At 41.6% G+C, this 15,881-nt stretch overlaps 1 protein-coding gene across 1 annotated transcript in view; it reads left to right on the top strand.

The window, feature by feature from the left end:
• LOC109894862 (fibrinogen C domain-containing protein 1) overlaps positions 1-15,881 on the top strand; it is a 165,840-nt gene that overhangs the window by 77,247 nt on the left and 72,712 nt on the right. The gene's annotated exons all lie outside the window — the stretch shown is intronic.

The raw sequence follows: 15,881 nt of genomic DNA, 5'->3' as shown, positions 1-15,881 counted from the left end.
ATGCTAGGTAAAGCTCCGCCTTATCTCAGTTCACTGGTCACGATGGCAACACCCACCCATAGCACGCGCTCCAGCAGGTGTATCTCACTGATCGTCCCTAAAGCCAACACCTCATTTGGCCGCCTTTCGTTCCAGTTCTCTGCTGCCTGTGACTGGAACGAATTGCAAAAATCGCTGAAGTTGGAAACTTTTATCTCCCTCACCAACTTCAAACATCTGCTATCTGAGCAGCTAAACGATCGCTGCAGCTGTACATAGTCTATCGGTAAATAGCCCACCCAATTTTACCTCCCTCATCCCCATACTGTTTATATTTATTTACTTTTCTGCTCTTTTGCACACCAATATCTCTACCTGTACATGACCATCTGATAATTTATCACTCCAGTGTTAATCTGCAAAATTGTAATTATTCGCCTACCTCCTCATGCCTTTTGCACACAATGTATATAGACTCCCCTTTTTTTCTACTGTGTTATTGACTTGTTAATTATTTGCTCCATGTGTAACTCTGTGTTGTCTGTTCACACTGCTATGCTTTATCTTGGCCAGGTCGCAGTTGCAAATGAGAACTTGTTCTCAACTAGCCTACCTGGTTAAATAAAGGTTACACACTGACCAAAAAGTTATTTGGTTGGCATTTGCGTATGTCCCTATTACCAATAAAACATATTTCTTTCACTTACTTTCTGTGCTGTTTTGTTGTTCATTTGTTCAGTCGTTTCATTCTCAACCAGGATTTCTATGGAAAGCCATTTGGGTCTTTGCATGTCGAAAAAGATACACGTTAAATCAAATAATCTTGTTGACCAATCAGGACCTGAATATGACTGCACGTCACAATTATTTACGTAGTTATTACGCATTGATTACACTATCAGTTGTATTTCATATGTCACAACGATTCATATACTATGATGCTGGTAAAGTTGTCTCGCGCTCCTACAGTGCTGGTCATAAAAAAAAGCTAGCTGGCTCATGGATGCAAACAATATTCTTCCCCAAAAACATAGCAAATATTTCAGTAGCTATAGTTAGCTAGCTAACTATATAGCTAGGTGTCACCTAAAATAACCATAATTTATAAGACAGTTCTTATTTGACTAATGGTGTAACTGTTTTCTTCTGTGGACGAAGGATCGGACCAAAGCGCAGCGTGGTTAGTGTTCAACATGTTTAATAAAGACAATAAACGTGAACACTACAAAATACCAAAACAACAAATGTGAAAAAAACTAAACAGTCCTATCTGGTGCATAGACACAAAGACAGAAGACAGGAAACCACCCACAAAACCAAACACAAAACAGGCTACCTAAATATGAATTCCCAATCAGAAATCTCAGAAACAGGAAACACTTATCTCCCTCACTAGCTTTAAGCACCAACTGTCAGAGCAGCTCAGATTACTGCACCTGTACATAGCCCACCTATAATTTAGCCCAAACAACTACCTCTTTCCCAACTGTATTTAATTTATTTATTTATTTTGCTCCTTTGCACCCCATTATTTTTATTTCTACTTTGCACATTCTTCCATTGCAAAACTACCATTCCAGTGTTTTACTTGCTATATTGTATTTACTTTGCCACCATGGCCTTTTTTGCCTTTACCTCCCTTCTCACCTCATTTGCTCACATTGTATTGACTTGTTTATACTGTATTATTGACTGTATGTTTGTTTTACTCCATGTGTAACTCTGTGTCGTTGTATCTGTCGAACTGCTTTGCTTTATCTTGGCCGGGTCGCAATTGTAAATGAGAACTTGTTCTCAACTTTCCTACCTGGTTAAATAAAGGTAAAATAAATAAATAAATAAAAAATCAGAGACAATGACTAACACCTGGCTCTGATTGAGAACCATATCAGGCCAAACATAGAAATGGGAAAACTAGACACACAACATAGAATGCCCACTCACCTCACGTCCTGACCAACACTAAAACAAAGAAAACACAAAAGAACTATGGTCAGAACGTGACAAATGGTGGTCTGACCCATCTGTGAAGCTAGCCAGAATAAGGATTAGCCACAATAGTGGACTTTGCAGTATGCTTCTAAATAAAAATGTAATTGACAGTGATGCGAATGCATACAAATAGTAGAATTATTCCATAATTGAAAAAATCATGCTAAACGAGGTTGGATTGTTGTTGTATATCATCAACAAAATACAATCATTTGTTAATTTGACAAATATCTGTTGAAATCACACTGGATGTATTATACTTTAGAATTGTATTGGGGGCACACTTATTTTAGTGTACAGCCTTACCTATGGATTGTGGATCAGTGACATGGGGTATCAGTCTACTCAGTGACACCCAGAGAACATTAGTATCGTAGCTCTCATTGCGGGACTCCGAAACAACTTTAAATTGAGCCACATTTATTGTCAACCTATTGAACACTATTCCCGAGGAAAAACAATACTGTGTGGATGTTTTGGAGTCTGATAACTCTGAGGACGACGTTGGGAAAAAAGATATTGGGTATTGAGTAGACTGTCACCCCATTTCATTGATCCCCAATCCTTAGGTAAAGCTGTACAGTGCAATATGAATGTCATATACACACAATAGGCTGACTGGGGAGGTGATTTCACACAGTCACAGTCCCGCGATAACAGCTACAATGCTAATATTTGCGTAAACTCTTCACAGTTGTCTTCTGTGGGTGTGACCGAGTAGACTGATACACCATTTCATTGTTTCACATTCCAACCTTGTTTAACATTATCTAGTCTAAATATGGCCTTCTGCATCACCTTCTGCATCACTTTCAAAGAGGTACTTTTATTTTGAAGGCAAACCGCAAATTCCACTTTTGTGCCTAATTTCACAACACATAACCCGGTCAGCTTATAACGTTAGCTTTGGGCAACAGGGTTAAGTAACTGGCTAGCTCCTAAATCATTGCTAAGTATAGTGAAAATTATCATTGTTTTCAGGCTGGTTGTATTGGTGCTATCTAGCTACCACAGAAGTTGCTGTCGAACAAATAATGCTTTATTACCAACGCGGTATTGTAAACACATCCTTCGTGGCCGGTATTTGCTTGTTTGCAGACTTTGTACAGCTTTGATAATGCTACTGAAAGTAGTGGTGGCGCTTGGCTTGCACATGCAAATTCAGAACACAGAACATTCTATAATATAACTGTGTTACTTGACGTGTCAGATTAAAAGCTTATTTAACCGTCAAATAGTGTTATTTGACGTGTATCTTTTTTGACACGCAAAGACCCAAACGGCCTTCCATAGTATGTCGTGAAGCTATTACTGTGTAACTCCGGTAGGGCAACATCGGAAACAATAGCGCACTTGTTAACATTAGTGTGTATTGATGCTCGACCAGTCGCAAAAGCCAAAATCACCCACGACAGAGAATGGTTGATTGTCAAGGGCAATGAAGTCCATTATCTTGGCGTTAATGGATTTCGCCTTTGAGTTGTCTCGCTGAGATTTTCTTATTCTTTCAAATGACTGCGCAATTTATTGACTGCTCGATCCACACAGCAGACATTGTGGGCTAGGTTAGGAATGCTGTGTTGCACGTGTAGCTGAAAATTTTACATGGCGTCATGTACCTACATGGTATAGGCATCCACGTCAGCTTTGACATTGGTTTTTCACATCGGCGTTAAACTAGACATCGGGCCAATACCAATGTTGGCATTCTTAGCTAATATCGGCCCATTTCCGATATATCGTGCATCCCTACTTTACACCACTGATAAATTGTGGAAATGGGCAGGGATTAGCTGGAATTATGACTCTGTGGTTGTCCTTCATAAATCAGCAAACCTTAATAACCTATTTAATTACACTTCATGTAGTGTCCTGTAATAGTTTGAAGTGGGACATCTGTCATTCATAACACATCCATAAGACTCTATATTGGATGAGGCCTGTACTTATGTAACAGTATAACTTTAGACCTTCCCCTCGCCCATACCCGGGCACGAACCAGGGACCCTCTGCACACATCAACAACAGTCACCCACGAAGCATAGTTACCCATCGCTCCACAAAAGCCACGGCCCTTGCAGAGGAAGGGAAACCACTACTTCAAGGTCTCAGAGCAAGTGATGTCACCGATTGAAACACTATTTAGCACGCACCGCTAACTAAGCTAGCCGTTTCACATCCGTTACACTTACTTTAAAGTCAGACCCCTTTGCTCATTCATAACACATTAATAAATGCCTTGTATTATATGACGCTATACTTACTAGAAAGTCAGACAGCTTTGGTGATTCATGACACATACATACAGCTAAATGATGTTAACACAAATGTATTAACACTTAGAAAATTCACTAACAGCTAAAACATGTTTAAACCATACTTTCTTTTATTTGTACATTTGTTCAAATGCATTGTTTCAAAAAGTCCAGCAATGCAATTACATTGAACATTACACAGGGCTGTGACTAGCGTAACTTGATCCTGACCTGGCAGGCAAAGTGTTCTTGCCTCTCTGCCTGCTGGAGGTTCTGCATGTTGGTTAAATCTTAAAAGTAACAACAAATAAAGTTAGCAGTTCTTTTAGGAAATGCCTTCGTCACAGCATTTGGATAAGGGCACTGCAAAAATCTCTGAAGCTGGAGACTCATATCTCCCTCACTAGCTTTAAGCACCAGCTGTCAGAGCAGCTGTACATAGCCCATAGCCCATCTGTAAACAGCCCATCTATCTGCCTACCTCATCCCAATACTGTATTTATTTATTTATCTTGCTCCTTTGCACCCCAGTATCTCTACTTGCACATTCATCTTCTGCACATCTACCATTCCAGTGTTTAATTGCTATGCTGTAATTACTTTGCTGCATTTCATTAGCAAGCTATCAATAAAAATATATATATATTTAACCTTTAACTATTGCAGTGAAGTCACCGAAATTATTTGAAATAATGATTGAGGTACAGTGCCTTGCGAAAGTATTCGGCTCCCTTGAACTTTGCGACCTTTTGCCACATTTCAGGCTTCAAACATAAAGATATAAAACTGTATTTTTTTGTGAAGAATCAACAACAAGTGGGACACAATTATGAAGTGGAACGACATTTATTGGATATTTCAAACTTTTTTAACAAACAAAAACTGAAAAATTGGGCGTGCAAAATTATTCAGCCCCCTTAAGTTAATACTTTGTAGCGCCACCTTTTGCTGCGATTACAGCTGTAAGTCGCTTGGGGTATGTCTCTATCAGTTTTGCACATCGAGAGACTGACATTTTTTCCCATTCCTCCTTGCAAAACAGCTCGAGCTCAGTGAGGTTGGATGGAGATCATTTGTGAACAGCAGTTTTCAGTTCTTTCCACAGATTCTCGATTGGATTCAGGTCTGGACTTTGACTTGTCCATTCTAACACCTGGATATGTTTATTTTTGAACCATTCCATTGTAGATTTTGCTTTATGTTTTGGATCATTGTCTTGTTGGAAGACAAATATCCGTCCCAGTCTCAGGTCTTTTGCAGACTCCATCAGGTTTTCTTCCAGAATGGTCCTGTATTTGGCTCCATCCATCTTCCCATCAATTTTAACCATCTTCCCTGTCCCTGCTGAAGAAAAGCAGGCCCAAACCATGATGCTGCCACCACCATGTTTGACAGTGGGGATGGTGTGTTCAGGGTGATGAGCTGTGTTGCTTTTACGCCAAACATAACGTTTTGCATTGTTGCCAAAAAGTTCAATTTTGGTTTCATCTGACCAGAGCACCTTCTTCCACATGTTTGGTGTGTCTCCCAGGTGGCTTGTGGCAAACTTTAAACAACACTTTTTATGGATCTCTTTAAGAAATGGCTTTCTTCTTGCCACTCTTCCATAAAGGCCAGATTTGTGCAATATACGACTGATTGTTGTCCTATGGACAGAGTCTCCCACCTCAGCTGTAGATCTCTGCAGTTCATCCAGAGTGATCATGGGCCTCTTGGCTGCATCTCTGATCAGTCTTCTCCTTGTATGAGCTGAAATTTTAGAGGGATGGCCAGGTCTGGGTAGATTTGCAGTGGTCTGATACTCCTTCCATTTCAATATTATCGCTTGCACAGTGCTCCTTGGGATGTTTAAAGCTTGGGAAATCTTTTTGTATCCAAATCCGGCTTTAAACTTCTTCACAACAGTATCTCGGACCTGCCTGGTGTGTTCCTTGTTCTTCATGATGCTCTCTGCGCTTTTAACGGACCTCTGAGTCTATCACAGTGCAGGTGCATTTATACGGAGACTTGATTACACACAGGTGGATTGTATTTATCATCATTAGTCATTTAGGTCAACATTGGATCATTCAGAGATCCTCACTGAACTTCTGGAGAGAGTTTGCTGCACTGAAAGTAAAGGGGCTGAATAATTTTGCACGCCCAATTTTTCAGTTTTTGATTTGTTAAAAAAGTTTGAAATATCCAATAAATGTCGTTCCACTTCATGATTGTGTCCCACTTGTTGTTGATTCTTCACAAAAAAATACAGTTTTATATCTTTATGTTTGAAGCCTGAAATGTGGCAAAAGGTCGCAAAGTTCAAGGGGGCCGAATACTTTCGCAAGGCACTGTATCTCTGTAATCTAACTCACTTTACTACAAACTCATTTAAATTACAATCAATAATGGTGAACTTACTAGTTTTTTCACTGTCTTGTGGTGCCACAAGTGGGCATTTGATTTGCAAACTCATCAGATGTGCGCTTACTGAGCTACAGAAACACCGCTAACCAAACAGTGCAGGTCATGAGCACTGAATTAAAGGGCAACTACACTCTTAGGTCTTTCCCAGAACTCAAAAGTAAATAAAAAAATTACTGTAAAACAAGGTTCCCACAATTTGCAGCAAGCTCATATTTTCACAGACAAATTGTTGCGGTAAATTTGCAGCAACTTGTGAATTTCTATCAAACAATTCTGGGAAACTTGGGCGAACATTCTACTGTTTGCCAAAAATTTACAGCAAGTTCATATTTCTTTATGCAAATCATTTTTGGGACAAACTGAAGCTGGCGAATAGTCACAAATAATCACAAATTTAAATGAATTTACTTCACAGAGTCAAAAAAAAAAAAACATACTAAATGTAGTAAATACACTAAACAACATGTTTTCAATGTCTAAATCAAATACATCTTGAAATCAGCATGGTAAATGAAGAAAGGCTACCTGCCTAACTATTTCATTCATAAAGCACTTTTCACAATCCCCAACATGTAACATTTGTATTTTAAATAAATTGTTGCGATAGAATGAAAGCGTACCAGAACGCGCTTCTGTAGTTGAGCTAAAGGCAAATGAGCAACGTACTGTAGGCAAAAAGCAGGCCCAAATGCATAAAAGAAAGTCAGTTTATCAGAGCTATAAGTAGTGCCTTAAGAGCATTTTAGCATCCTCCTGTCACTTCTCACACTACATAAATGAGCCGATACTTATCCACTATTGCTCAGTTGAAAAAAAATAGTCTTACTGTGAGTGATTCTGTTTCTGGCAGCAGTGGGAAAGTTGATAAACACATGATAGGATTTGAACCACACACACCCTGTGCCCCAAGTAGAATACCTTGCTCCAATGCCAATCCACTAATTATCAGGTATCAAGGTAAGACCCAAGTGCAGGCTGTGTGAAGTAACAATGTTTATTGTAACAGGGGCAGCCAAATGACAGGTCAAGATAATCCAGAGTAGGAGCAAAGTGTGACACTCAGTGTGACACTAATGACCGTCAACACCTGTGAGCAGTCCCCAAGAGCCAACACAATGAAGCAGACAATGACTTTTTTTTTTACTTCGTTTTTTTTGTCAACAAAAACATACATTGACAAAATCAACAGACAACCTTTACGTACATATCCACAAACATTAATGACATCACACTTGCTCAAATCCACACATTCCCACTGTATCCACAACCAATGAGGTTTCGAATTCTTGTGAGACTGCCCCATATGACTGCAAATTGTGTTATGTTGTAGCCAGACAATTAATTTTCCATTGCAGTTAATCACTAGTCTAGCTAACACCTAACTATTGAAGTCCTCCTGACTTCAGTCTGGAATGGCTCTTTGATGTTGTCGGCACAATGTTTCAATAATGAAGGGGGCTGTGCTTTTACTGGTTGGCTCTCCTCTGTGCCTTTCTCACTCAAACACACACAGCCCCTGAGCGTCGCCCCCTTCTGTTACAATGGTTGTATTTTCAAATACAAACAATGAGAGGTTTCAACCCTAAGGAAGAAAAAACACATTTGAGAGAACCACTCAAACCCAGTCGCAGGGTCAATGAAAATCAGTGTCCCCCCCCCAACAAACAAAAAAAAACCCTCTCAAAAATATATTTCTCAGTTTTACTTACTCCCAAACTTTTGACTTGACCTATGCATTTAAGAACAGAAACAAATAAATATTAGAAAAGTAAGGTAACTAACGTTAGCTATCTACTGTCAGACAATGCTAACTAAGTTAACTCAATCAATTACCATGCACACATGAGATAACCCTGCAGAATATCTTGGTTAAATTACCCCAGATAGAGAATAAGTAAAATGTAGCTTTTCTACCTTAGCTAGCCAGCTAACTTAGCTAATGAGGGAAATAGTGTCTGAGACAGTCCAGAACTGTCAGACTAAGTTAGCTATGGTAGCTAAAGTAGCTCTAGCTAGCTACCCTTCGATGCTGAAATAGTTAGCTTGCTAGCTAGCTAGCCAAACGTCATCAAAAAACGTACATTTAGTTATATTATGCAACAATACTTCAATAAACTAGCGTCGCGAACATGGTTGCGAGGGTAAGGTTAGCTAACGTTACCACAGTCAAAGATATTAGTACAGAAATGGCTAGCTAGCTAACGGCCGTTAGCTAAGGTTCAAGCTAACGTTAGCTAGCACCTAATTATGATAGGACAACCTACTTAACCTGAATGTCCATCAAATTCATAATTCATAAAGTTTGTTATTTAACATTTTCACAATTTAAATAACATCAGCCATTTTCCTTGCAAGTATATTTGCAAGTATTCTGATGGACTTCACAAGCTGGTAGCAGGATAATTAAACTACTGTCTGGGTCAAGTATCCATAGCCCAACCTTTATAACCCAGCAGCAACAACCCAACCTTGCTGTATTTACAGAAAACAACCCAACTATTGACCATATGCCTGCAACCCAGCAATTGAGTCATCCCAAAAAAATCCTACATTTTTTGGAGTAATTTATATCTCAAAGCTATGCATGCAAAAATACATGCACTTACCGTAATAGTCATATGTGTAAACATACTGGATTGTAATTGGATGCATTTTACCACCATATCATACTGTTGCTATGATTGGTTAAGAACACCCAAATGGTTAGGTCATGGTCAGTTTGATCCTGGTTGGCAATACGCGAACATGCCAGTCATAACTAGCTAATAAAGAGCTACTTTAAGAAATATCCTGTAGTACTGCATTTTATTATTTTGTACAAAGCGTGCAAAACAAGACATGGTGTCAGAGTTCTGGAGTTCCTTCACCTCGAATCAAATCAAATCAAATGTATTTATATAGCCCTTCGTACATCAGCTGATATCTCAAAGTGCTGTACAGAAACCGGGTCTAAAACCCCAAACAGCAAGCAATGCAGGTGTAGAAGCACGGTGGCTAGGAAAAACTCCCTAGAAAGGCCAAAACCTAGGAATAAACCTAGAGAGGAACCAGGCTATGTGGGGTGGCCAGTCCTCTTCTTGCTGAGCCGGGTGGAGATTATAACAGAACATGGCCAAGATGTTCAAATGTTCATAAATGACCAGCATGGTCCAATAATAATAAGGCAGAACAGTTTAAACTGGAACAGCAGCACGGCCAGGTGGACTGGGGACAGCAAGGAGTCATCATGTCAGGTAGTCCTGAGGCATGGTCCTAGGGCTCAGGTCCTCCGAGAGAGAGAAAGAAAGAGAGAATTAGAGAGAGCACACTTAAATTCACACAGGACACCGAATAGGACAGGAGAAGTACTCCAGATATAACAAACTGACCCTAGCCCCCCGACACATAAACTACTGCAGCATAAATACTGGAGGCTGAGACAGGAGGGGTCAGAAGACACTGTGGCCCCATCCGAGGACACCCCCGATGCATGGCGTAAGTACAAACTGGGAGTCTACAAACTCACCCGATGCATGGCGTAAGTACAAACAGCATGTGGAGCTAATGTTCACGGGTCCTCTGAAGGACAGAGGAGAAGAGGAAAAATGCAGCTACCTGCTCCTCTGATCTGTGAAAAAAATGAGAGATATATACAGCACATGGACAATAACCGAGGCTGAATCAAAGGTACTGAAAACATACTACGATCGTTTTGAAGCATATGTTGTGCCGAAGACCAATACGATATTCGCTAGGTACAAATTCCATGAGAAAGTACAGGAAGCTAGCGAGTCTTTTGAACAGTTTGTGACAGAGCTGCGTCTGCTTGTGAAAGACTGTGATTATGCAAACAAGGATGAGATGGTCAGGGACCGTATTGTATTTGGAATACACTCACCGCGAGTGAGAGAGAAACTTTTGAATGTTGAGTCTGAGGTAACGCTGGATACAGCTATCGACATAGCCAGAACTCATGAACTAGCACAGGCTCAGATGAAAAACATTTCGAGCAGCAGCAGGAGCGCATCACGTGAACCCAGCAGTGCACGCAGTCAGGCAGACATCAAAGCACACCTCCGGTGCACAGAGAGCGTGTTTTCGAACGGAGAGAGACATAACTCCAAAACAGAGCGACACAGACTCAAAACGCCCCAAAACATGTGGATATTGTGGATACAAAGAACAAGGAAATTGCCCAGCTAAAGGCAAACAGTGTACTAAATGTGGTAAATGTAATCACTTTGCAAACGTGTGCAGAGCTTACCATGGGAAAACAGTACACACAGTGAGTGAAGATTAAATGTCAATCAAAGAGTCAAACGCTGATGAACTGTTTATTGATTCAGTGACACAGAAAAGTAAAATATCAGAGACAGCAAGCCTTTGCTGACATTGAGATAGGAACACAAGGCACAGAGCTAAAGTTCAAACTAGACACGGGTGCACAAGTAAACATTATTTCTCTGAATAAGTACGACAGCTTGACATCTGATTGCGAGCTACAGCCCACTACGTGCAGACTGACTAGTTATGGTGGTGAACAGCTCGCAGTAAAAGGCAAATACAAGGAAAGTGACATGATGTTGTACTTTTATGTTGTTGTCACTAGAGCACCTGCAGTGCTAGGTCTTAAAGCATGTTTAGACATGGACCTCATCAAGCTAGTTTTATCAGTGACAAGACCAGCAGAGACAGACAATGTACTGGAGGAGATGGCTGATGTTTCTACAGGAATAGGATTATTCCCAGGAGAATGTACCATTCACCTTGACCCAGACTCAACCCCTGTGGTCTACCCACCGAGAAAGATTCCCCTTGCTCTCAGTGCCCATCTGAAGAAAGAGTTGGAGAACATGGAGCAATCTGACATAGTCACCAAGGTTACAGAACCGACTGAATGGGTGAACGTGTTAGTGGTGGTGGAGAAACCACGCACAGGCAAGCTCTGAGTATGTCTCGACCCAAGAGACTTGAACAAGGCTATCAAACGCCCCCATTTTCCTTTACCGACACTAGATGGCATCACACACAAGCTAGCGGGAGCACACTACTTCAGTGTCAAAGATCGACAAAGTGTACGAAGGCCTTGACGGAGTTGTGGCAATTGTGGACAACATCCTTGTCTATGGTCGAACCAAAGAGGAGCACGACCGAAACCTCCGCGCGATGCTGCAAAGGTCCCGCGAGAGAGGAGCCCGGCTCAACCCCCGAGAAGAGCACAGTCGGCGCTACAGAGGTCAGCTATTTCGGGACATCTTCTCACAGCGACTGGAATCAAGCCAGATCCACAGAAGATCTTAGCCATAACAGAAATGGAGCCACCAAAGAACCGTGCAGAGCTGGAAACAGTGCTTGGCATGGTCAACTACTTAGCCAAGTTCGCACCCAGCCTCTCCAATGCTAATGCACCCCTGCGTGAACTGCTAAAGCAGTCCAGTGAGTTTCTCTGGGACAAGCAACATGACATTGCTTTCCAGAATGTGAAAGACTTGATCACGAGAGAACCAGAACAAATCCTTGCCTACTACGACCCCGACAAAGAGCTCAGACTCCAAGTGGACACATCGAAGTATGGACTAGGTGCAGTGCTACTGCAAGAAGCAAAGCCGATCGGTTATGCTTCCAAATCTCTCACAGACTGTGAAATCAACTACGCTCGAATCGAAAAGGAGCTCTACGCCATTCTGTTCGGATGTAAACGTTTCCATCAGTACATATATGGACGACAAGTCATTGTGGCATCCGACCACAAGCCCCTTGAGTAAATTATGAGGAAACCACTAGCCGCAGCCCCGCTAAGGCTACAGAGAATTATCCTTCAACTACAAAAATACGACTTCACAGTCACTCACCGTCCAGGCAAAGACACCCTGTCACAGACACACTCTCCAGTAAGTTTCTTACCTATAAGGACAGCAGCCTCAGTGATGGCATGTGTCACGACTCCCACCGAAGGTGGCTCCCCTTCCTGTTCAGGTGGCGCTCGGCGGCCGTCGTCACTGGCCTACTAGCTGCCACTGACTCTTTCCTCCCCCTCCTTGTCTGTTTATTGGTTACACCTGTGGTTTATTTGGTGATTCGTTTTTTTTTAGCAAGCCGGCCCCGCCTGCTTTTTGTGTGGGATTGTTTGTGTGACTAGTGTGCACGTTAGAGGTTAAACGTGTTTTCCTGTTTGTGGATTTTTTGCTGGACTGTTTTAGTCCCCGTGTTTGGGGCATTTGTTTTTGTGTGCGCCCTGTGTTTTCGTGGGGTGGCTTATGTTCACCGTTTGTGCATTAAATAGCACTACCCTAAACTCTCTGCTTCCTGCGCCTGACTTCGCACCCACTACACCCAGATCGTTACAGCATGGACATGCAAGTGCACACTGTGTACAGCAACTTACCAGTTAGTGACACAAAACTGAAGGAGATCCAAGCAGAAAAAGAAAAGGACTCACAACTCGCACAGCTGAGGAAAGTCATACAGGATGGATGACCTGAGGAGAGGAGAAAATGCCCTCACAGCGTCTCAGAATTCTGGATCCATCGTGATGAACTATCACAGATCAACGGTATAATTTTCAAAGGAGAGAAAATCATTATTCCTACCAGTCGCAGAGAAGAGATTTTGACAAAGATCCATGCTGGACACATGAGCATGGAAAAGTGCAAACAGAGAGCACGGGACATTTTGTTTTGGCCCGGAATGTGCAAACAAATAGAGGACATTTTTGGTAAATGCACCATACTGTATGTCTTGAACGACGCCCCTTAAACACCAAAGATCCAATGTTATCTCACTGTATCCCAGACCGACCCTGGCAGGTCGTGGCACCCGATCTGTTTACATGGAACAACGAGGACTACATCGTAACAGTGGACTACTACAGCATATACAGTGGGGAGAACAAGTATTTGACACACTGCCAATTTTGCAGGTTTTCCTACTTACAAAGCATGTACAGGTCTGTAATTTTTATCATAGGTACACTTCAACTGTGAGACACAGAATCTAAAAAAATCTAAAAATCCAGAAAATCACATTGTATGATTTTTAAGTAATTCATGTGAATTGTATTGCATGACATAAGTAAAGAAAAGCAGAACTTAATATTTGGTACAGAAACGTTTGTTTGCAATTACTTCTCTTTATTTAACCAGGTAGGCTAGTTGAGAACAAGTTCTCATTTGCAACTGCTATGTGGCCAAGATAAAGCGTAGCATTTCGACACAAACAACACAGAGTTACACATGGAATAAACAAAACATACAGTCAATAATACTAATACTGTATACAATAATTACAGAGATCATACGTTTCCTGTAGTTCTTGACCAGGTTTGCACACGCTGCAGCAGGGATTTTGGCCCACTCCTCCATACAGACCTCCAGATCCTTCAGGTTTCGGGGCTGTCGCTGGGCAATATGGACGTTCAGCTCCCTCCAAAGATTTTCTATTGGGTTCAAGTCTGGAGACTGGCTAGGTCACTCCAGGACCTTGAGATGCTTCTTACGGAGCCACTCCTTAGTTGCCCTGGCTTTGTGTTTCGGGTCGTTGTCATGCTGGAAGACCCAGCCATGACCCATCTTCAATGCTCTTACTGAGGGAAGGAGGTTGTTGGCCAAGATCTCGCGATACATGGCCCCATCCATCCTCCCCTCTATACTGTGCAGTCGTCCTGTCCCCTTTGTAGAAAAGCATCCCCAAAGAATGATGTTTCCACCTCCATGCTTCACGGTTGGGATGGTGTTCTTGGGGTTGTACTCATCCTTCTTCAGGTAACGAGTTCAAACAGGTGCAGTTAATACATGTTTTAGATTCTGTCTCTCACAGTTGAAGTGTACCTATGATAAAAATTACAGACCTCTACATGCTTTGTAAGTGGGAAAACCTGCAAAATCAGCAGTCTATCAAATACTTGTTCTCCCAACTGTACTTCGAACTCGACAAGCTTCACAGAACGACATCTGCAGCTGTGATACACAAGCTGAAAGCAGCCTTTGCCAGGCATGGCATTGTAGAGACTTTAATATCTGACAATGGGCCCTGTTACAAATCAAATGAGTTTGAATTCTTCACAAAAGCATGGGAGTTCACACTTGCCACCACAAGCCCACATTACCCTCAAAGTAATGGTCTTCCTGAAAAATCTGTGCAGATTGCTAAATCACTCATGGATAAAGCAAAAGCAGACGAGAGAACCCTACCTCAGTCTCCTTGAATAACGCAACACTCCAGTTGACAACTTAAAATCACCAGCCCCAGCTATTGATGATCCGCAGACTTCGCTCACTCCTTCCCAGCAACAACCAGCAGCTGCAACCTGAGGTCGTCAGCTACAAGGAAATGCATGGAAAACGAGACAACAACAACAAAAGCAATACTACGACAGGTCAGCTAGACCACTGCCACCACTGATCGACAGAGAGTCAGTTAGAATCTAGGAGCATGGCCTCTGGAAGCCAGCAGTCGTCATCCAGCCAGCTGACTCTGAACGTTCATATCACGTCCGCACCGCAGAAGGAGCGGTGTACCGCCGCAATCATCGTCACCTACTGAACACAAAAGAACACCACACTGATGAGATGAACTGTTCCCCTGAAAGAGAACGTGATGGACTAAACATACACACAGCACAACATGTACACCATACTTACCTGCAAAAGCACAAGAACTGTTGACTGACACAGAAGCATGCTCAGCATCATATCGCACAAGGTCAGGAAGAGAGGTCAAGCCCAGAGCTGTCCTAGACCTGTGAAATGTCAAAGGGTGTAGGCGGATAGCTGCCCTAGAACAGTTCCAGACTGTAAACTTGTTATTTGAAAGTTCACTTGAAATGCTTTGGTATTGTATTTGTTTGAAATGTTAATAAGATGTTATTTCTACAGTGAAAGCTGAGTTGCTGAGAATCCCTTGGTTGAAAAGTAACAGTATGTTGGATTATTGTTTCTAGTTTCGAGTCTATGTTGATTCAGTTGGTATTGTATGCAATATAAATGGTTACTTACCTTGAGTTCAAACTACAGAGCATGTATTCAAAAGAAATGCTTAGAATATGTAACATTTTTATTTTGTTTTAAAAGAAGGGATGTAATATTCATATGTGTAAACATACTGAATTGTAATTGGATGCATTTTACTGCCATATCATACTGTGCTATGATTGGTTAAGACCACCCAAATGGATTGGTCATGGTGAGTTTGATCCTGGTTGGCGATACGTGAACATGCCAGTTATAGCTAGCAAATTTTTTAAAATTAGATTTATTTTTATTTCACCTTTAT

Source organism: Oncorhynchus kisutch, linkage group LG8 (genome assembly GCF_002021735.2).
Source record: "Oncorhynchus kisutch isolate 150728-3 linkage group LG8, Okis_V2, whole genome shotgun sequence".
In the NCBI taxonomy this organism is placed as follows: domain Eukaryota; kingdom Metazoa; phylum Chordata; class Actinopteri; order Salmoniformes; family Salmonidae; genus Oncorhynchus; species Oncorhynchus kisutch.
The sequence above is the reverse complement of the archived record's forward strand: the minus strand, read 5'-3'. Positions and strand labels throughout refer to the sequence as shown.